The sequence below is a fragment of the Rhinoderma darwinii genome, chromosome 9, assembly GCF_050947455.1.
Source record: "Rhinoderma darwinii isolate aRhiDar2 chromosome 9, aRhiDar2.hap1, whole genome shotgun sequence".
Taxonomy (NCBI): domain Eukaryota; kingdom Metazoa; phylum Chordata; class Amphibia; order Anura; family Rhinodermatidae; genus Rhinoderma; species Rhinoderma darwinii.
The window spans coordinates 68708179-68723638 of NC_134695.1; the positions used below are offsets into that span (position 1 = coordinate 68708179).

The following is a 15460-nucleotide window of genomic DNA, read 5'->3' on the forward strand; positions in this document are numbered from 1 at the left end:
TTGCATTTCTGGAAGAAACCCATAAAAACCATGAGAATTTACAAATTCCAAACAAATGTTTCTCTGGTCTTCATAGGTCCCTAGTGATACGAGACAAGAGTGCCCCCATGAATAGTGCCAGAGTTACCCCATAACTGCCCCCAATGGCAATCATTTCAGGCATATCCTTCAACCAGAATATAGCCAAGTTAATTGAATTTGGTGTGAATGGGACCTGATAGATGCTGGATTATGAGATATGATGGATTATCAGACGGTCATAGGAAAACTAATTTGTAAGGCTGGGCTCCCACGGGTCAGATACATTTTGTGGTTTTTGTTTCGGCCATAATTTCCGCTGCGGTAAGCAGCGTAGAGAAAAAAAAATGTTCATACTTACCCCGGCCGTTGTGAAGGTGACGCGTCCCTCCTTTGCCATCCAGTCTGGCCTCCGGTCCGGATGCCGCTGCAGTCCACGTGACCGCTGCAGCCTGTGATTGACTGCAGGAGTCACATGGGATGAAACGTCATCCCAGGAGGCCGGACTGGAGGAAGAAGGAGTTCAGGGTAAAAATACATTTTTATTTAATATGGCGATTTTTGTGGTGGAATCGCAGCAATTCCGCCGCAAAAGTTGCAGCACATGGCTTCCCATTGCGGGTTTTACATCCCGATTTAATTCAATGGGGGAAACCCGCAACAGAAAAGCAACGACAACGCAGCATAAATTGACGTGCCGCAAAGTTAAATTCCGCACCGCAGGTCAATTTATTAACGCTTTCACTGTGGGCTTTTTTCGGCAGCGTGGGCATGAGATTTCCAAAATCTTATCCACTTTGAAGCTGCTCTAAATGCTGCGGAATTTCTGCACAGAATTGCGCAGCGTTTACACTACGTGGGAACCCGGCCGAAGGGCTAAGTACTTTCAGGAAGCGAGTCCAAAATTAAACAGAAAATCTATTTTTAATTAATGGAAGTTCCTAGTTTTCAGTATGGTCCTCCGGTTTTGTGAAATTCTACATTTTATTCCAGTTCTGTGCTGAAAAGAGGTGCCGGATTATCAGATATTCTGAATTACCAGATGCTGCAATGAGGGATTTTTCACTGTACGATATAATTTATATTATTCAGCATCATTCCAAGAGTCCAACAATTGCTTTTGGCATTGAACAGTATGATAATCTGGAATATATTATCAATGTTACCTGATAGCATACCACCGATGCGGCGTACAGGAAATTTTTTCCCCTTTTAAGCCACGCCTTCAATCCCACCCATATACACCCGATTCAGCCCACACAGTAGAATACCAAATAGCTGCCCCCACAGTATAATGCCCCCATAGATGCCCCCATGCAGTACAATGCCCACACAGATGCCCCCATACAGTATAATGTCCACACAGATGCCCCCATACAGCCCCCATGCAGTATAATGCCCCCTTAGCTGTCCCCATACAGTATAATGCCCCTTAGCTGCCCCTAGTGCCATTGCCCATATCAAATGCCGGTGCCCATGTAGCTAGCGCCACACTGTCCCCTGTAGACAGCGCTACCCCCCCCCTTCCTGTAGCCATGGGGATTCCCTCTAGGGCGGAGTCCCAAACCAGAGAACGCTGTGGCCTGGGATTCCGCTGTAGGAAGATCCCCTGATGTCACGGTCCATATATATGAACAGTGACGTCAAGGGCTTCCCCGGCTCGGCGCTTAAAGTAGCGCTGTGCCCGGGGAGTCCTCTGTACTAATGCTGAAGCAGGGAGCTGACGGTTCCCTGCCTTAGCATTGGGTTCAATTGTATCTGCATCCAGAATACGCAGATACAGTTGACACCGGGAACCAGGACACCGCCCGAAATTTGGGACTGTCCTGCTGACTCCGGGAAGGTTGGGAGGTATGGGTGCTGGATTATCAGACGATCATAGATAGGTTTATAAAACTCAGGTGTAAGGGTTGAAAGCCTTCAGGACGACAGCCCCCCCAAAAAAAACAAAATGTGTCGCTATAATATCTAATTTTGCGAAATTCCACATTATATTGCAGTTGTAAAATGGAAATATAGGTTGGATTATTAGACTTTCTGGATTATCGTAAATCGGATTAAAATAATTTAACAGTATAGAGGGGTGCTCTACCGTTATAGATTTTCCCATGGCATCAGATAATCCACAAATATAGATAATCCACACCTATCGCACCCCCTTAATGCTGGATTATTACAGGAATTTTACAGATTATAATTAGATTCAGGATTCTTTTGGTATTTTTACTTTTTTCTAAAATAAATAAAATAAAAGAAACTGCTCTGGGACTCGCTGTCTGTTTCCACAACCTGTGGGATGATTCCGGAGGACATCGCCGGGAGCGGCCAGGAATTTGCTGCAATTCCGTGAATCACTCCCCAGGAGCATCACAAGGTCCAGCCAGGAGCTAAACTATCTCGCCAAAGTATGTGAACCCCTGACCGTCACACTTATACCATCACCCCTCCTCCACCAAATGTTACAGTAGTCGCTATCCATTCTGGTAGGTAGCGTTCTCCAGGCATCCACCAAACCAAGATCTGATGAAGGATCAGGCTGCCAGATAGCGAGACGTGATTCATCACTCCGCAGAACTCGCTGCTTCAGTCCAGTGGCGGCGTGCTTTACACCACCCCAGCAGACGCTTGGCATTGTGCATGGTGATCTTAGGCTTGTGTGCCACAACCATGAGAACTCATTTCTTGAGCTCCAGACACACAATTTTGGTGCCGACGTCACTTCGAGAAGCAGCGTGGAGCTCTAGCGAGTGACAACAGATAATAGGCCCTTCAGCACTGCTCTGTAAGTTATTTGATCTATTGCTTCGTGGCTGAGCTGTTCTTATTCCTAGACACTACCACTTCACAATAATAACACTTACAGGTGACCGGGGCAGATATAGCAGATAATAATAACACTTACAAGTGACCGGGGCAGATGTAGCAGATTTAGGCTTTGTTCACATGCAAACTCAAAAACGTCTGAAAATACAGAGCTGTTTTCAAGGGAAAACAGCTCCTGATTTTCAGACGTTTTTTTTTTTATGGCTGTTTTTGGAGCTGTTTTCAATAGAGTCTATGAAAAACGGCTCCAAAAACGTCCCGAGAAGTGACCTGCACTCCTTTTTCGCTGCCGTTTTTCAAAACGGCCACGTAAAAACAATCGGCCCTTCGACACAGAACGCAGTTTTTCCCATTGAAATCAATGGGCAGATGTTTGGAGGCGTTCTGCTTCCGATTTTTCAGCCGTTTACAGCCAAAAATAGGCCGTGTGAACATACCCTTACAGGTGACCCGGACAGACAATAAAAAGTACAGGTGACTGGGGCAGATCTAGCAGATCAGAAATACCAAATGACTTTTGGCAGAGGTGGCATCCTAGGACAGTATCACATGTAAAGTCACTGAGCTTTCTGTATGACACATATTACTGGCAATGTTTGTCTATGGAGATTATTTGGCTGTGTGCTTGATTTTATGCAGCTATTTGCAATGAGTGTGGCTGAAAGACCTGAACTCAATAATTAGTGTCCATATTCTTTTGGCCATATAATCTATTTACTAAACCGATCACATGTCAAACTGCACAGCGTCCTACAACAGCCTCCTCCTCCTCAATACCGGACCGCTGCGGAGATTTACCAATGCAATTATCTATACAAAGGTAAATTCCTTTTATCCGGTTAAATTGCTTCTAAAATTTGCAGACGAGGAGGGGCAGAATTGGTCGCAGACCCACCCACTGATCGAACGCAGAATCGTAACGATGAGATCAATCCAACATTCAGCACCAGAAGGAAATTTGGTTGGTTCCTGACATTTGATCCTATAGCATAACATTTATTTCGGCCGAATTCACACCTGACGGTAGAACTGCGTATTTTTGTTGCGTAAAATGCCTTCATGTTATCCTATGGAGAAAACAAATCTGCAATTCATAAATGGCGCCATTTTCTGTAAGTAAGTTTGTCCTCAACAGAAAATCTTTCCGCTGCGGCCCCTTTAGGTCTTGTGGATTTTGGATGTGAATTTCTTCATAAACTTTAATGTTATTTCAAACTCCGCCCTGAAATCCGCATTGGCCTAATCCTCGGCGTATTTTGCTGCAAATTTCATGGCGTTTCTACTGTTAAATTCGTTAGGCTGGATTCACACGAGCATGTACGGAACGTATTTCGGCCACAAGTCCCGGACCGAGCACACTGCAGGGAGCCGGGCTCCTAGCATCATAGTTATGTACGACGCTAGGAGTCCCTGCCTCTCCGTGGAACTACTGTCCCGTACTCAAAACATGATTACAGTATGGGACAGTTGTCCTGCAGCGAGGCAGGGACTCCTAGCGTCGTACATAACTATGATGCTAGGAGCCCGGCTCCCTGCAGTGTGGTCGGTCCGGGACTTGCGGCCGAAATACGTTCCGTCCATTACGGACCGAACATGCTCGTGTGAATCCAGCCTTGGGGTGTTTGGATTAATCCGGGAAGAAAAAGTTTGTGCCCTATTGTAAATTCTACCAAAACGCCAAAAAACCTGCCACACAAATCTGCCGCGAAAACACCACAAAATAAAGTTCATTAAGCAAAAACGTGAAAAATCCAGGTTGCAGTTGCATTTTTACGCCACATGTGAATTCACCCTTAGGGTATGTTCACACGCTGTGTTTTTCAGGCGTATTTCGGGGGGTAAACGCCTTGAAAAAAACCGGAAGCTGAACGCCGACAAACAGCTTCCCATCTAAATCAATGGGAAAAGCGGCATTTAGTTCAGAAGGGCACCCAGCGAAGCTACAAACCTTATATGATAACCCAGAAACTCTGAAAACATCATTACTTGAAGGATTCTTCCATCTCCGTCACATCAACCATCAAACTTATTATAAGACCAACACACAGTAAGGCCCCATGCACACAACCGTACTACGGTCTGCGGTTTTACAGACCCATTCAGTTCTATTGACCTTTCCATATCGCTACAGATAGGTGTCCATGCCGTAGAACCGTGCCGGGAATTACGGAGCATGTCCTATTTTTCGTATTTTACGGGTCTTGCTCCCATACTTTGTATGGGAGCACGGCCCGAAAACGCAGGCGGCCGTCAGTGCCCGCATCCGCGGGCTGTGATTACAGGTGCGGCCATGTGCATGGGGCCTTAGGCTGAGTTCACACAGGGCTGATACGCTGGCGAAATCCCGGGCTGAAAAACCTGCAGCCGTCACATGGGAAGAAACGTCATCCCAGGAGTCCGGCCTGTATAAAAGGAACACAGACTGCTGGGTAAGTATAAGATTTTTATTTTGTTCTGAGTTGCGCTTTTTGTGGCGGATTCTGCTGCAAACCCGCTGCAAAAAACGCGACAACTGAATTCAATAGGGAAAACCCGCAAAGAATAAGCAGCGTTTACGCAAATACAATTGATATGCTGCGGAATAAAATTCCGCACCGCAGGTCAATTTCTGAGCCTTTTTTCCGCAAAGTGTGAACTGACCCTAAGGCTATGTCAACCGCTAAACAAAAAAACGGCTGAAAATACGGAGCTGGATTCAAGGGAAAACAGCCCCTGATTTTCAGCCGTTTTATTAAGCAACTTGCGTTTTTTACGGCCATTTTTGGAGCGGTTTTTCTAGAGTAAATGAAAAACGGCTCCAAAAACGGCTCAAGGAGTGACATGCACTTCTTTTTTACGGGGCATCTTTTTACGGGCCGTTTTTAAAAATGACCGCATAAGAAACGCCCCGTGGGAACGGAACGCTGTTTTTCCCATTGAAATCAATAGGCAGATGTTTGGAGGTGTTCAGCCCCCCCCCCCCGTATCTTCAGACATTTTTTGGGGCATTTACGGCCCGAAAAATGGCTGAAAATAGGCCGTGTGAACATATTCTGAGTGTCAGATGAATTCGGGTTTCCCCCACTCCCCATTATTAACACATCTTCCCTGACTACTCCCATGGCTAATTACTAATCGTAGTCACATTTTAGGGGATGGGTCACTGTAGTGCGATAGTGGAAACCTCCTTCAAAAGTGGCACAGAACTGTACAAAACGAGGATAGCAAACATTTTTTTGTCATTGGGGGATTGCAATACGTTTCGCCCCTCGGGGTGTTTGTCTTAAAGGGCCATACACTGCAACGATAAAAAAAATTGTTTGTACCATTGCAAATAGGAATATTATGTATTTTCTCATCCAATCAGAGAGTTTATGTATCAGGGTCGACCGAGAAAAAATTATAAAATGTGATACATGGTGTAGACAGTTGAGGATTACATGACTAATTCAGCTCTGCTACATCTGTACAATAAAGTATATTAATATTCACACACAGATGAGATGTAGCAGAGCTGGATTTAGTAGATTCCCCTGTAATCCAATATAAAACCCCAAATAAGGCCGCGGTTACACATAATACGGGCGGATTTCAGCGTCTGTATCAACCGAACTTAGATTGCCGAACTCCATGTTAATCTAAGTGCGGATCAATTACAGAAAAAAAAAAAGATTTGATTTGTTTGTTGATGTATTGTAACCTTAGTACATTTTTTTTTAAAATAAAAATTAAAAAAGTATGGACCAATTTCAGTGTGTGAGATCCGGGTGTTGTGGTAATACAGACGGCAAAATAGCCCAATATTACGGTTATGTGAAAGCAGCATATCCCTGTGAGTTGCACCAAATGACAAACTCAGCTCTGCTGCATCTGTATGTTTCTCTGCACAGAGCTAAAATTAACCCCTTCCCAGCACAAACCAGCGTCACCCAGTACTCAGATCTAAGTATTCAGAAGAGTGTAGATGAGTCTCAGTGCTGAGTACAATAGCCGCATCTCTCTGCCTAGATCTGGTTATAGCTCAGCTCCAGCCTGGACTGCAGACGTGTCCCAGCAGCTCACACATCACATACAGTCCTGCCTGCAGCACTCCAAGGACTATATACACTGCTGGAGCTGGGAGTAGAAGGATCTGTGCCCGGTCACTGCTCGGATCAGGTGCAAACAAGGAACAACACATGGGGAATAAGTGCAGAGCACCAAGAGAAGTCTGTAGAAAGTCATCAGGAAGTGGCCATTTAAATCCCTTTAAATCCCCCTCCCCCATTACCCCCTATTATAGCAGGTGACTGGGTTTTGGTGAGGATCTGTAACTGTTTCTGCTTTCCCTCCCCGGTTACCTCTGTATCTCAGCGAGTTTTCAGCCTTCTCCGGGTGTCTGAGATCCTGATTATAAACCGCAGCTGCAGCTCTGAGAAAACTTTTCTGAGTGATTCAGTGTCCACAGCAGCAATGACTATAGGGGGGAGGGCGCTGTACTGCCACCTGGCGGCCAAGTGCGGACCGACAGCGAGCTACAACAGCGCCTGATACATTGTGGCTGCGATAGATAGATATGAGATAGATAGATAGATAGATAGATAGATAGATAGATATGAGATAGATAGATAGATTAGATTAGAAAGATAGATTGATTAGATAATGGACAAAAGTATTGGGACACACCTCATAATCATTGATTTCAAGTATTTCATTTAGACCCCTTCCCACAGGTGTGTAATATCCAGCACCGCGCCGTTACAAACACTTGTGATAGAATGGGACCTTTTAAGGGTCAACTCACTCGTTGCATAAATACTGCGGATTTTCCACAATGGAATTAATTACGGAAAATCTGCAGCAAATACAGTAAGGGTATGTGCACACACACTAATTACGTCCGTAAGTGGCGGACGTATTTCGGCCGCAAGTCCCGGACCGAACACAGTGCAGGGAGCCGGGCTCCTAGCATCATACTCATGTACGACGCTAGGAGTCCCTGCCTCGCTGCAGGACAACTGTCCCGTACTGTAATCATGTTTTCAGTACGTGACAGTGGTCCTGCAGCGAAGCAGGGACTCCTAGCGTCGTACATAAGTATGATGCTAGGAGCCCGGCTCCCTGCACTGTGTTCGGTCCGGTACTTGCGGCCGAAATACGTCCGCAAATTACGGACGTAATTAGTGTGTGTGCACATACCCTAACAGCAAAGTGGACGAGATAAAACAACTCTCATCCAAACGCTGCATAAACACTGAGCGGAAAAAACGCTCATAAATTCACATGCCGTGTGTAAATCTATTCCGCAGCATGTCAATTGTATTTACGTAAACGCTGCTTATGAGTTGCGGGTTTTCTCCATTGAATTTAATGGGGAGGTAAAACCTGCAACAAATAGAAGTTGTTGCGTTTTTTGCAGCGGGTTCACAGCAGTGGCGGCGCACAGGACGGCTACGCTGCGTGCTATTACACTGCGTATCCGCCCCGTGTGAACTCAGCTGAAAGAGGTCACTGTATTCCAGCGCGGTCCTGTAATAGGACGCCACCGTTGTATCAAGTCAGTTCCGGAATATTCTTCCCTCCTAGATATTCCACCATCAACTGTGAAGTGGAAGCGTTTAGGAACCACAGACCACGTAAAGTTACAGAGCGGGGGCGCCGAGTGCAGAAAAGTCACCAACGCTCCGCTGACTCCATAACTGCAGAGTACAGACCTTTTATAGCATTAACATCTGCACAAAGACGGTGCCCGGGAGCTTCATGGCGCGGGGGTCGAGCAGCTGCATGCCAGCCTGACATCACCAAGCACAATGCCCAGTGTCGGAGGAGGGGTGTAAAGCCACCGCCACTGGACTCTGGAGCAGCGGAAACGTATTCTGTGGGGTGACGCTTCTCTATCTGGCGTCTGATGGAGGAGTCTGGGTTTGGTGAATGCCAGGAGAGCGTTACCTGCCTGACTGCATTGTGCCAGCTGTAAAGTTTGGTGGAATAGGGGTAATGCTATGGGGGTGTTTTTTGGGGGTCAGCCCGTTCACACGCCCTATTTTCGGCAGTTTTTCGGGCCGTAAACGCCCGAAAAATCGGAATCAGAACGCCTCCAAACATCTGCCCATTGATTCTAATGGAAAAAACTGCATTCTGTTCCAACGGGCCGTTTTTTGAGGGGCCATTTTTAAAGAAAATACGGTAGCGAAAAAGAAGTGCAGGTCACTTCTTGGGACGTTTTTGGAGCCGTTTTTTATAGACTCTATTGAAAACAGCTCCAAAAACGGCCGTAAAAAATGCAGCGAAAAACGCGAGTCGCTTAAAAAACGTCAGAAAATCGGGAGCTGTTTTCCCTTGAAAACAGCTCCGTATTTTCAGACGTTTTTGAGTTTGCGTGTGAACATAGCCTAATTCTTCAGTATGTAACAATGTGACAATTGTAGCTTCCAACTTTGTGGGAATATTTTGGAGTTCGGTCTTTTCTGCTCCCCATGACTGCGCCCCAGTGCACATGGTCCATAGAGACATGGCTGGTTGGTTGGCTGGGGGAGTTTGGGGTGGAAGAACTTGATCGGCCGCACAGAGTCCTGACCTCAACCCCATCCAACACCTTTAGGCCGGGTTCCTACGGGTCGGATGCGCTGCGTAAAAATCTTGCAGCGTGTTCGACCTGGAACCTGCAGCACATTCCATCGGGAAAATCGCAGCCCGTTGTGGTGCAGTTTTTCTAACGGAATTTCCGCTGCGGAAGAAAGTCGTTCATACTTACCCCCTCCGTCTTCTCTGCGTGCAGTCCGGCCTCCTATGATGACGGCGCAGGCCATGTGCCTGTGATTGGTTGCAACAGTCACATGAGATGCAACTTCAACCCAGGAGGACGGACTGCAGGAAGAAGGAGAGAGTTCTGGGTAAGTATGATTTTCTTTTGTTTTCCGTAGTTGCAATTTTTACGGTGTAATCGCTGCGAATGCGCTGCAAAAGTCACAACACTTGGCTTTTTGTTGCGGTTTTTGCATCACCAATTCAATGGGAAAAACCCGCAACGGAAAATATAAAAAACGCAGCATAAATTGACATGTTGTGGAATTAAATTCCGCACCGCAGGTCAATTTATTAACGTTTACGCTGCGTTTTTTCCCCGCAGCGCGGGCATGAGGTTTACTAAGTCTCATCCACTTTGCTGCTACTGTAAATGCTGCGGCATTGCCACACAGAATTCTGTGATTACGTGCCCGACCTCCTCCCCAACATCAGTGTCTGACCTCACAAATGCTGTTCTGGATCAATGGGCAAAAATTCTCACAGACACCCCAAAATCATGTAGATGTTTTAGCTGAAAAGGGGGGAACCAACTCCATATTAATGTCTATGGATTTATAATGGCAGGTCATAAAATGTCCTGTAGGTGAAATGTTTAGGTGTCCCAATACTTTTGTCCACATAGTGTCTATTATAAAATACCTGAAGGTCTTGACATTTTTATAATCTGATGCATTATTTCCGTTACACTGGCACGGCAGCTCCGTACAGGAACGTCAGCGCTTATTACAAAAATAAACAGTCGTAAGACGATTTGTGGCGTATCACATTGTTACAGGTAGCGGCCGGCCATATCCAGAACGGCAAAAGATAAGATAAAACGTTAAAAGATAGAGAAGATATATGGGACTATTCACACTAGGTGATCCGGTCATATGGCATCTGGCTGTTTTCAGTCACTGGTGCCCTCTGCTGGACGATGCTGGAATTGTGTTTACTGAATTACTGCCTAGGGGGATACCACACACTGTCTGAATTAGTTTTGTCTGTAGCCCCAGAACAAAGTATAAACCGCGGGGAACTTCATTTCTTTTTGAGGCATCTCGGCTTCTAGAGCTTAAAGGGAAGGTGTCATGAAATATTTTTTTTTTATATATATATATATGTTATTGCTTTTAGTATGTCATTAAAATAAATTTTATTTATTTGTGTTTTTATGTTGTACTTTTTTCTTTTTTCTTACTTTTACTTCTCTATGGGGGCTGCCATTTTTTTCCATCTCTGTATGTGTTGATTAACGACACATACAGAGATGGAATACGGCACATACATCCCCATAGAGAATGCGAACGGGAGCCGTTCCATCCACTATGCTGTACGCCGTCTGTGTGGGAACGGCGCATGCGCCACTCCCACACAGTCCAAATGGAAGGTCTTCGGCCGAGCAACATCCGGCGCCATTTTCATGTGGACCAGAAGCCGCGGCCGGACAATAAGATGACTACTTCCGGTCGCGGCTTCCGGCCATATGTTCAGACGCGAGGAGTAGGATCGGAGGCGGTGGCGGCAGGAGCAGGTAAGTTATGTCTGTGTATGTTCGTGTTTTAGTGTCTGATTACCACTGTATCTAATCCTCCTACACTGTGCATTCGCTCAAAAAATGGCGCGGCACACAGTGTAGGAGGTTTGAACATTCAATCCCCTCCTTTCTCCTAGCACTAGCCAGAATAAAGGAGGGGGGATTCTGTGAGGACACTAGAGCGAGTGTGTCTTCTCCAATTTTGCAGCATAAAGCAATGAGGTTGCTTTACCACATGCCAATGCTGCAATTTTGGGAATTGCTCCATCTAGTGACCAGCACTGGGAAATGTTATATAAATTAGAATCTAATATTTCCTGACTTGTGAAAAAATGTAAAAAATTAGAACAATGTGTAATAATTTATATACTAACTGTTTAACTAAAAAAATAAATATATATATATATTTTTTTTTCTAGCGACACATTACCTTTAAAGGAACATGCCAGGCAAAACTCTTGACAATTTAAAGGGAAGGCGTCATGAAATTTGTATTTTTTTAAAATATAATATTGCCTTTAATGTGGTATTAACATAAATTTTATTTATTTGTATTCCCATGTTCTACTTTTTAAATTTTTTTTACTTTTACTTCTCAATGGGGGCTGCCATTTTTTTTTCATCTCTGTATGTGTCAATTAACGACTCATACAGAGATGGAATACGGCACACCCAACCCCATAGAGAATGCGAACGGGAGCCGTTCCATTCTCTACAGCGTGTGCCGTCTGTGTGGGAATGGCGCATGCGCCGCTCCCACACAGACCAAAACGAAGCTCGTTCACAGAGCGAAATCTGACACCATTTTCATGTGGACCGGAAGCCGCAGCCGGACAGTAAGATGACGACTTCTGGCCGTGGCTTCCGGCCATATGTTCAAGGAAGCGAAGGCGCAAGGAATAGGAGCGGAGGCGGTGGCAGGAGCAGGTAATTTATGTTCATGTATGTGACGTGTGTATTATGTTCGTGTATGTTCGTGTTATACTGTCTGCGGAGCACTGTATCTAATCCTCCTACACTGTGCAGTCGCTCAGAAAATGGCAGCGCACAGTGTAGGAGGATTAGAAGATTCAAACCCCTCCTTCTCCTGGCACGAGCCAGAATAAGGGAGGGGGGATTGTGTGAGGACACTAGAGGAGAGTGTGTCCATCCCAAATTTGCAGCATAAAGCAATGAGGTTGCTTCACCACATTGACCATGCTGCAATTTTGGGACCTGCTCCCTCTAGTGGCCAGCACATGGAAATGTTATAAATTAGAATCTAATTTATAATATTTCCGGACTTGTGAAAAAATTAAAAAAATTCAAACAATGTGTAATCACTTAAATAATAATTGTTTAACTAAAAAAAATAAATTATAATTTCTAGCGACACATTCCCTTTAAAGGAGCACTCCAGCCCTGTGTTATGCCCAGTGCAGGCTCAAAGTACCCGGTGCATGACACGGGGATTCCCTCTCTGGTGTTATTTGAATCCCTGTATCATGCTTCCCCCCTTTAGGTCCTGCACTAGACATAACACAGTATATAGGTTTTTATTTTAGTGGAAGCAAATCCAATAATTATATAACATTAGGGATATAATGTTAACAATTTCAAAGGGGTTCTCTAAATTGGACAATCCCTACTTGTTCAAAGGTCCCTTGACAATAAGATGATCACAAAGTATCTCCCTGCTGGCACCTATAGGTGTGATCTGTGGGGAATCCTGTCAGTAAGTGTTCAATTTCCCTACAGCACCTCCAGAGGGGAAATGAAGTATTACACAGTGTTTATTCATATCAATGTGTTGTCCGTGTAATGCAGGACAGTACAGGTCCTCCAGAGAGAGGGACGCTCTATGTAACCGCTCTCCAGTCTGACGAAGAGATGAGGATCTTGAACAGAGGACACCCCCCCCCCCTATTACCCAAAATTCCCTAATAAGGTGTATGAAAATGGGTTTTCTAAAACAAACAACCCCTTTCAGGGGATTTTCCTCCTTAGCAGCCACTTTATAGATATTTAAAAAATAGCGAGTTCCTAAAATATTATTATTAGAATTGTTTCCTTTACAAACAAAAGAAACACAAATATTAATCCTGCAGACATAAATATATAATTCTAATATTTGTGGATTGCTATTCATGCAATTCCCCAAGTTTAACCAAATTCTATGTCTGAATCCTAAATAGTGCTGGCATTTGGTACACTGTGATAATAAATGGACTATGGGCACAACGGCAGTTCAGCAATGGAGCATATTTCGAGGGTATGTAAACTTTTGCATACATTTCTTTTCATTGCTCCAGCGCATCTAAAATACAAAATGAAGCAACTTTGCAAATCGTCTTGATGAAAAATCTCCTACTGCTTTGTGTTTACTGCTCCTCTACTGACCTATAAGTCTCCATGGTTACAGACTACAGACAAACCCTGTGTAGTCTGATCCTGCTGTCATGTGTTGCTCTCCTCCCTCTTCCTTGTCTTCTACTGTCTGTAGATTAGAAAGAAGCATTGACAGGCAGAGGAGAGTAACACATGACTGCAGGATCAGACTACACAGGATTTGTCTGTAGTCTGTAACCATGGAGACACATCGGTTGAATAGGAGCTGTGTACACAAATTTTAGGACACTTCTCAACAAGACAATTTAAAAATTTTATTTTTTTTTTTATTTTTTTTTTACATTTCAGATGCATTGGAACAATAGAAAAAAATTGGTTGCATGAGTTTACATTCCCTTTAAAACCAAATATACAGCTGGTGGTGATTCAAGTCAATAGGGACTTAGTAATTTTGAGATAGTCATTTTAAGGGGGACTTAAGATATGGTCTCATCGTCACGGCGAATGTATGTCTACATAATGTATGATGTGTTCACATGCCACTGCAGCCAATCACTGGGCTCAGCGGTCATGTGCCATTCATGGCAGAAACAGCACTAAGGCTAGTGATTGGCTACAGCAGCACGTGACCCTGATGGAGCTTCTGAGACTGGCAAAGAATAGGGTCGCTGTGCTGGATCGGGGTAGGGGGGCATTTAAGGATTGAGTACATGATAGTTTATTATTTTACAGCATTTTCTGCCCTAGCAAAGATTCACACGGGGCGGATACGCTGGCCTCCTGGGATGACGTGTCATTCTAGGAGACCGGTGCAGCCGGTGATTGACGGTCACATGGGATGAAACGTCATCCCTGGAGGCCTCACTGGAGGAAGGAACACAGACTTCTGGGTATCGGGAATTTTTTTTTCTGAGTTGCAGTTCTTGAGGTGGGATCGCTGCGGACCCGCCACAAAAAAACCGCAACATCTACTATTTGTTGCAGGATTTAGCTCCCCATTGAATTAAATGGGGAATTCCTGCAACAAATAAGCAGCGTTTACGCAAATACAATTGACATGCTGTGGAATAAAATTCCGCACCACAGGTCAATTTCTGAACGTTTTTTCCACTCGGTATTTACGCAGAGTGTGGATGAGATTTGTTCAATAGCACCATGCTTCTACTGTATTCATCCTTTTCCCCCTGACGAAGCCTGGTGGCGAAACGCGTTGGGTGTAAGTGGGCTCCTGGCACATCTTTACCCCATTGTATATCTGCATGGTCTGTCGACTTCTATTCTATTATTTTTTGGCTACCTTGCCAGTTCTGTCTATCCATTCTGATGGTCTATTTCACAGTTGATTATTTTTGTTATGTGACTCACCATGGCTGTTTATTTACAATGTACTTCTGTATGGTATATGTTATGGCCAGTAGCCCACTCAGTATTTTCTTTACTGTGAGGACTTATATTTTAATCCATTTTTGATGCTATTAACTGTATTTTGTATTTTTATCATGTCTCAATAAAAACTATTTTATTTTGAAAATGTTTGGGTCATTTAACACTGATTTTCTGTATATGTGTTTAAACTATGACTTTGGTATTTGACCAAATTATTCCATTGAGGCACTTTTTTGGTGTTACTGTATTCTGCTGCGTTTTTTCCGTCCCCCGCGTGTGGTCCAGCCCTAAATGTTCCGGACAACCCCTAAACACAATTTTTTTTTCTATGCAAGTGGAGAATTTATCACATTGTACAGCAGATGGCGATGTTGCTCCTCCATAAAAAGTTTAGTTCTGAGTTAAGAAAGTCAAAAGTCAAGAAGGTGAAGCTACAAGTTACAATTCTGTCCCTGACTGTTTATAAACCATTGCTGCAGGTGTGGGGGGTACATACTTTGTTGATATATTTACTTTCCCTCTGATCTCTATGTATGAATTACATGTATATCATAATCAAATAGGAACTCAGCACTAGCGACTACTTATCCTGTACTGATCCTGAGTTACATCCTGTATTAGGGT

At 44.3% G+C, this 15460-nt stretch overlaps 1 protein-coding gene across 1 annotated transcript in view; it reads right to left on the minus strand.

Moving 5' to 3' along the window:
• The window catches only part of CD82 (CD82 molecule), a 52772-nt gene extending 45489 nt beyond the window's left edge, over window positions 1–7283 (minus strand). Inside the window, exon 1 of the mRNA XM_075838046.1 lies at window positions 7161–7283. The gene's annotated coding sequence lies outside the window, so the exon portion shown is untranslated. The remainder of the gene's footprint in view (window positions 1–7160) is intronic.
• Between the last annotated feature and the right edge of the window lie 8177 nt (window positions 7284–15460).